This window comes from Cannabis sativa, chromosome X (assembly GCF_029168945.1).
Source record: "Cannabis sativa cultivar Pink pepper isolate KNU-18-1 chromosome X, ASM2916894v1, whole genome shotgun sequence".
Classification (NCBI taxonomy): domain Eukaryota; kingdom Viridiplantae; phylum Streptophyta; class Magnoliopsida; order Rosales; family Cannabaceae; genus Cannabis; species Cannabis sativa.
In genome coordinates this window covers 61584911-61593620 of record NC_083610.1, presented here as the reverse complement: position 1 = coordinate 61593620, position 8710 = coordinate 61584911, and positions in this window count along the sequence as shown.

Below are 8710 nucleotides of genomic sequence, written 5' to 3'. Positions count from 1 at the left end.
TGATCTTGAGATCTGGAGTTAGATGGCCCATCTCATCGAGGTGACTGGGTGTAGTTGGTCGGTCGTTCCTCTGGCTCATACTATTGTTCACTTGGAATATAGGGACCTTTTCCCTTATCATTGTCTCGCTTGGGCAGTTGGTTATCAATCAATTGCCCTTAATCCATTGGTTGAATCATCAGGTCGGTATTCTATCTGGACCAACAATTGATTTCCTCTTGTTGGGCCCTCATGATCTGAGCTTGCTGATCCATCCACTCTTGGAATTCCTGCCTCTACTATTCAAATGCATGGTTTATAATTGCTCGAGTTTCTTTCTGATTGTGGTGGAGTTGTTAGTGTGATTCTACACTTGTCCTAAGGCTCCCCTCAGGTTTTCCAGCTCAGTATCATCCCCAAGCTCTACTTGAGGCTCTCCCATAGATGGTTGTCCAGTACCCGACCCCATTTCTCTAGTGTACTGGGTACTGGTGGTTCCAATTTCTTGTACATCGTCTGTGACGCTAGTGATGGGTGTTGTAATCCTAGTAGCTCTGGGGTTAACATTGGCAGGAATTGTGGGAGGATTCCCTCGAGGTGGTAGTCATGCGTTGGGGTTGTCAACCCTGAAGTTAGTGGGAGCTTGGACATTAGGATTTGTTGCCATTGAATCATGTGGCTTGGTTGATGAGGATCTCCTTGTCAAAACCATTGTCAACCAAATTAAAGATGTAGATTGCTAAGAGCAAAGTTTTGCTCTTTGCTCTCAATGAAAGCACCAAAATGTTGACCTCGCTTTTAGTCAACGATATGCAGTCTTTAAAGCGATGTGATTATGAATCAAATAATAATAAAATAATAAAGTAATAAGAACACATAAGAGTTATAGAGGTTCAATCCCTTGATGGTGATAATAACATACTCCCATTTTAGTTGCATTACTTAGAGAGTTATTCAAATCATAAGGGTCCGACCAATTGAGTTTCTTAATAATCTCAAGAAAGGTTACAATAATTTTTCCAAAGTAACTGCTCTGTAGAATGTCAAAAAAGGATCCCAAAATAGTGTTATGGTTCCACTATTTATAAGAAAGATACATAATACAATATCTCAAAAATATAGGAGAAGAATTCTAAAAAGTTAAATATTAAATTCCATGATTATCTCAATCGAATACAATCGATTCCACAAAGATAGGGATTTTAATTAAGCTATAATCATGGAGATATTTAAGGAAAATATCTCTGTAGATCTTCAATCACCGTGCTCTTCTTTCTGGAGAATGGCGCTTTACTAGGCATACTTGATCTGCTCGGATGGTACCTACTGAAGAATCATACTTAACATATTTGGTTATGAGTTATCCTAGACAGAACTATAAATGAGTATACTCTGTTCAGGCCAAAATATGTACAACACGTGTCACCCTGCTGAGTGCCACGCCACCTTGTGCGAAAAATATATATGACTACACTCTTAATTAGTATTACTCATAAATAGATATTATTAAGAAAATTTGAGTTTTTATATTTAATTTTTCTATCTAATTAAAAAAATCTCTCTTTTTTACATTATATGGGCTAGGTTGTTCTATTGGTTGAAAGTATTAATAAAAAAAGTTATTCGACAAAAAAGAAGATAAAAAAATTGAGTTTAATTTAAATATTTTTTATATAATGTGAAAAGAGATATTATTTTATATATTTTCTTAATTAAGTAGTTAAATTAAACATATAAATTTAAATTTCTCTTTTATTATTTGTTATTGGATCAAAATTTAATGGTTTAATAAAATTAATATTTATGGTTAAATTTTTTAGTAACCATGAATGAATAATACTCATTAAAAAGTATTTCCATACTTATATATATATATATGTTATGTATGAAAATTAATATTAAAATTTTACTTTGTTCTATCAGATTGGATCCAATAAATACTCGATTAAAAAAATTGGATGAATCTAATTTGATTAAAAAAAATACTAAGTTTAAAATATTGTATAAATTTGAATTAATACAAGTACATTTAATGGATAAAAAACCAATCTAATTTAACATTAAATGAATGTTAAATCGATTAGATCACTAAAATTAATTAAATGGTATAATTTAATATCCCATATATAATTAGATATCTAAATATTAGGGTGTACATCGGTCAGTTTGGTTGGGTCATAGTGTATTTTTACCAACCTAATGTAAATATTAGGTTGCAAATATCTAATTGTAACCCGTCCAATGAAAAAAAAAAAAAAAAGTGTAACCCACCCAATGATTTTTGTTGGTTTGGTCGGGTTAACCCGTTTAAACCGATCTTTATCTTTTATTTTTTTTCATTGTTGTTAGTTTTTGTTGTTCAAATAATTGATTTGAAAAAATAAATGTATAGCATATGCCTCTTAAAATAAAAATAGTTATAGTTTAAATTAATGTTAAAAGATAAATATGAATTGAATAAACATTAAAGTATTAAATAATATTTTTCAAAAATTAAAATAAAAAATATATACACATATGAAAATTCTAAATTTCAGCTTCAATATTCAAATACAATCAAAATTATTAACTATAAATTCTAAATTTCAAAACAAACATGTTAACGCAGATTTTCGTTAACTAAATTTGAGCCTAACAGTAATAATTTCACACAGAAAAAATAAAAGCTATAGAAAAATAATATATGAACACAGGGTTTTTTACGTGGTTTTGCAGTTAAAATTCTGCATAGTCCATGAGTAAATCTTATTCAGATTTCTGAGTATTTTTCAGGACCTCTTTCATATGAGTTTTTTTATCCCTTTTTTAAGCTTGTTTGCCACTATTTATAAGTACATAGTAGGCAGTTAATTACAAAGTTGACCAGAATATGTTTACAGCAATTATCCCTAAAATCGTGGGATTTGATTACATATCACGAAATGTAAATGCGGTTTATGATTTGAAAATCGTATAGTTGTGATTTTTCCGCTTTTACTGGGTCAAAATTGTCGTGTATTAAACACGTCTTTAATTGTTGAATCTGGAGATTTCTCGACAGAAACTTGATTATAGTGATCCCAATAACAAGCTGGGGCCATTCTTCCTTCCGCGGTTGATGATGTATGTTATGTGTCGATTGCAGTTATTTATAAAGAAATCTTCTGCCTCGCCAGGGTTGTAAGCCTCACTCCTGTTAGTTAGATGTAGCTATAGGAAGTCTTTCCATAGCGAGATGGTCATCTCGCATACTAGTTCTTTGAGCCGATCCAACTTTTACACTTAGTTTGCTTATTGCAAGCTAAGGACTTTTAAAGTTGGTATGTATCACTTTCTCCGGTGCCTCGCTATTCACATTTAGCGATGTATGGTTTCTCGCTAATACACTAAGTGCCAGTTTGTACATTGATTCCTCACCTAAGACCTTACAGTCAGCGAGTTACAAACATACTCTGGCTCTTATGTAATTAATGAGTTATTCCATAAAAAGCTATTGCACCGATTCACATTCCCTTTATCTTGACACGTGTCCTCCAGCCGAATTTCAGGTATAACAATTGCCCCTTAAAAAGATCTTTTTTAGTAAAAAGAGCTTTTTGATAATTATAGAGGGCATTTTCTTCAAGATATTTTCTTGGAAAAAACACATCCTTTAATTCTGGTGGTTGTACGGTTTCGAGGATCATTATGAATCGTCTCTTCATATTTTGCACAACTTCCAACTGTTAGATTTCTCAATCTTTGGCTTTCTTGTCACTGTACTTCGTGTATAAAAAGGCAGCTCAAGCTTGTCATTTTTCAAAAACCTTCTGACTCTTTAGTGAGATCCATTTTCAGAATGGATCATCTCTTTCCTGCCAAAATGTCCCTCTTGAGTTCAGAATTTCATCCTTCTAAACTCATAATACCCAAATGCACCAACCATTTTCCACTTGTTCCTACAGACCTTAAGCCTCAACTAGAGCTGGAAACGATGGATTCCAGGGTTGAGGAGCTTCCGACCAATCTAAACCAGGGGAACCCCTCAGCCCACCATGGCCGATCCTCACAAGTGATCCCTGAGGGTATAGATCTTGTGAGCGATCTTAAAGGTCCTCCTCAGGCTGATAAAGAATTCCAGAGGAAGGTTGGCATGGTTGCAGATGAATCTGGGAAGGAAGTTGGCGTGGTTTCTATCAAAGAATCCAGCCAACCCAAGACCTAACCTGTACTAGAAGATCTTTGCGTCAACCTCTTTCTGGTATCGAAGAATTTGCTGAGGCTGGGAAAAAGATCTCGGCTTCAGGAAATGGGATCTTTTGATGATGAGGGGAATGAGGTCTATGCAGAGATCAAGGCTCTCTACATGTAGCCGGTCTTTCTCAAGCTATGTGTAGTCGGTCTTTCTCCGAGCTAACGTGTAGACGGTCTTTTTCAAGCTAGGTACAGACGGTCTTTCTCGAGTTCATCGGCTTCCCCTCTCATCCATGACTTAGGAAGATGACTTAATGGTTTGCCCCTAGGGTCATTTTTGTAAAGACAAGTTTGTAACCTATTTTAGGTTTTTCTTATCTTAAATACCTTATACTATTTTCATTTGAACTTAATACAATTGTGTTTGCTTGGGTTTTTATTCACAATGTAAACAACTATATTTTGATCAAATATACAGTACTTTTGGGTTTCTCCATTGCTCGTAATCTTCCTATTAAAGTAGTTAGTAATCTACCAAACTTTATGTTTTTTCAGCAGTTGTCAATTCTGCCTCGCAATTGCAGTTAGAATCTGCCTTAAGCAAACTTAAATATACTTTAAGGATTTTATCACTTTGTATATTTTTAATTTGCTCGTATGAATAGTTATATTATCTATCCATTTTCTAGGTTTAAGTACTTTTATCAAGGCATCGTGATGCCTCGTTTTGTACTTTCCTAGCTCGCGAGAACCGTTAGTATTTAGTTTTATACGCAAGTTATAACTTTCGATTTTCCTTTCTAGTCGGATAGGTTATAAATCAAAAAAAGGTTTGATCAAAGTGTTATAACGATTCGACCCCTCTCTCGTCATAAAGGTTTGATCAGGGAGTTATAACGATTCGACTCCACTTTTGTCAAAGAGGTTTAGCTGAGAACCTTTGAATTTCAAAAAAAAAATTAAAATGACGGGTTTGCATTATACAATGTATTTCCAGATGAATTTCGGTTAATCATACATAAATGCCCCTTAAGTAATTTTTAAAGAACAAAACTTTGTAATTACTTAGTACAAAGGACTCTCTTTATTCATAACTGAAGTTTAAAGTTTGCATCAGTAATGCGAGTTACATCATTTTTTTTATTGATAGTAAGGTCACAAATGTTCTACGTTCCAGTAGTTTTTTATTAGTGAACCATCAAGTCGAGCCAATTTATAAACTCCGACTCCAACTACTGCTTCGATGACATATGGACCCTCCCAATTCAGGTTTAACACTCCTATAGATGCGTCTCTCGTATTTGCAAAGACTCGTCTGAGCACAAAGTCTCCAACATTGAATAGTCTTTTCTTGACTTTCTTGTAGAAGTATCTTGTAACTCGGTGTTGGTATGCTGCATTGGTGATCTGCGACTCAGTTCGTTTCTCCTCAAGTAGATCCAAGGACAATTTTAAAAGTTCCTAGTTTTCTTATTGATTATAAAACTCTCTTCTGTGAGTCGAGATGTTCACTTCAACAGGCAGCATTGCTTCCGAGCCAAATGCTAGCGAGAAAGGAATGTCTCTCGTGGCTATTTTCTCGGTAGTTCTGTGGGCCCAGAGTACCTGAGGTAGCTCGTCAACCCATCTACTTTTGGCAGCGTCTAGCTTCTTCTTAATAGTATCCTTTAGGGTTTTATTGACGGCTTCCACTTGTCCGTTTGCCTGAGGTCTGGATACTGGCGAGAAGCTTTTGATAATTTTGTTCCTCTCGCAGAATTCAGATACTATCTTCATGGGGATTCCGAACCTGTAGATAATGTTCTTGACAACAAAGTCAATGACTTTCTTGCAGGTTATGGAAACGAGGAGTTCGGCCTCCGTCCATTCAGTGAACAAGTCGACTGCTACTACCGCATACTTAGCTCCTCCTCGCCCCGTGGGTAATGCCCCAATTAGGTCGATCCCCCATATAGCAAATGGGTAGGGCAAGGTCACCATTCTAAGTTCTATTGGCGGTATGCAAGGTGATGTCGCCCAATTAGTTACACTGCGGTCGTGGTAGTAAACGGGCTATATGTCGTATCCACAGGGAGGTAAATTACCACAAAAGATTAGTTTAGTAAGTAGAAAATGATATAAATTGGAATGAATTAAAAATAAAATGATGAGAGAAATGGTGTGATCAGATAAAGAGTTTGGTAAGGTAGAAATGTAGTTTTGCAAATCTTATTCTAATATCGATATTAATTCAAAACACAGTTGTAATTCTACACCATTGATTACAACCAGAAGATGTATATATTAAAAGCACAAATTAATTAATCTTGCATAAATTGAATCTCACCTCTAACTTAACAGCATATCATATTATATATCATAAATCGACAAAATACCACTGTTGGCAGAATGCAGTAAACGACATATAATATAATAAATACACCAAAACAATTAATAGCATAACTTACATAAGAAAAGCATGACTGAACTTATATAAAAGATACTATTAAATTTGGAAGAAAAATTAGAAGATGAAGAATAATTTAATAAATGAGATATGGAGATGAAGCACAAAAGAATCAATATCAATAATTAAAATAAGAAGTACAAAAGCTACACTCTAACCTCACCAATATTACTACTCTAGTTTACTCATTCTTGTTACTAAATTAAGTAAACTAAAATAATAAAAAGAAAAGTAACAAAATGACAAAGTGTATTTTTCACTCTAAAAATTTGATGCTTTTTTTACACTGTTTTTGTTCTCTATTTATAGGGAAAATATTGTTCATAAAGGTGGAATTTTCGTGCATAGTATAATGGGAAAAGTGGCTTAAAAAACTGAGGAGATGGGAGACGTGATAGACACTTGTTGTAGACAATTTATGACAAACATTTGAATAAACATTGAAACGAAGATAAGTTATGAATTATTTGGACAAACAACCATACGAGTACCACAAATCAACTTTTTGGGATTTTGAACGAAAATAGACAATCTTTTACATTTATTCTAGGAGCCATAAAAAAATTAAAAAAAATTAAATACTACAATTTTTTGAACAAGAGGCAACATATTAGACAAGTGGATAGAAATGTTGCTCTTTGCAATTTTTTCTGTTCTTTTCTTTTTCTTTTTCTTTCTTTCTTTCTCTCTCCCTCTTTTTTTTTTTTGAACAAGAGACAACATGTAATAATGGAAATGTTGCTCTTGTATTCTTTTTTTTTACAAAAAGAAAATAATTACAAAAAAAAGGCTCCCTAATAAGATTTGTCTATAGAAAACTTATCCCGTAAAGCAACATCCAATCAAATCCTAGTAACATGTCCAAAATAATTATAACCATTTCTAAGAATCAATGAAAATTCAAAAGTTGTTTTCTCAAATCTCGCCACTCACAAAAATATAAACACTTAAACTTGGAAACTTTTCTAAGAAAATATGTGCTAACAACCATCTTACCACAAAGTTTGGAATGTGCGTTTTATACTCTAGAAAAATTCTAAGTAACAAAGATAGTAAAAATTGGCTTGAAATAATATTTTAGAAGAATAAATGAGTAATTTTTTAAAAATTTGAACATGAAAATATTAATATGATAAAAATTAAGAAACATGCTTGAATGTGCTCACCACCCCCAACTAAAATCAGACAGTGTCCTCAATGTCTAAAGATATAAAAATTAAAAGAATAGGGAAAGAGAACACCTAGAGAGCAAGCAACCATGGATAGCAGCAATATTGATCCTCTAAAAAGATAAAAACAAAAAAAACAAAAAAAAAATGATAACAAATAACAAAATAAGATGACAAAAATAAAAGGAAAAAGAGAACAAACCTTGTACAAGATCAGGGAAACACTACTTAGGGCTGGTAAACCGGAGCCACAAGGATATCTTCGACAGGCTGGGACACCCTCTCTATGTAATGTTTCAGTCTCTGGCCATTCACTTTGAATTTTCTCCCATCGGTTGGGTCCTCGACCTCAACAACACCGTGGGGGAAGACAGTTTTTACAATATACGACCCAGTCCACCGGGACCTCAGCTTCCCAGGGTGGAGATGCAAGCGAGTGTCATAAAGATTCACTCGCTGATTTGGCTCAAATTCTTTCCTCATGATCTGCTTTTAATTTAGCCTTGTAGATCCTTGAGTTGTCATAACCATCATTGCGCAACTCCTGAATTTCTGACAACTGAAGCTTACGATGAAGGCGCGTTTAGATTAGAATTTAGGCTTTTTACAGCCCAGTATGCTTTATGTTCCAGTTCAACAGGGAGATGGCAGGCCTCGCCATAGACTAGTCTGTAAGGAGACATGCCTAACTGAGTTTTGTAAGCAGTGCGGTAGGCCCAGAGAGCATCGAGAAGTCAGGAGGACCAATCTTTGCGGTCAGGTTTAACCGTCTTTTCTAAAATTTGCTTAATTTCACGATTAGCTAACTCATCTTGGCCATTTGTCTGTGGGTGATAAGGCAGTGCAACCTTGTGAAGTACACCATACTTTTGCATCAAATGCTCAGAGTGGTTGCAAAAATGGGTGCCTTGATCACTGATGATAGCTCGTTGTGTGCCAAAACGAGATAACACATTTTCTTTTA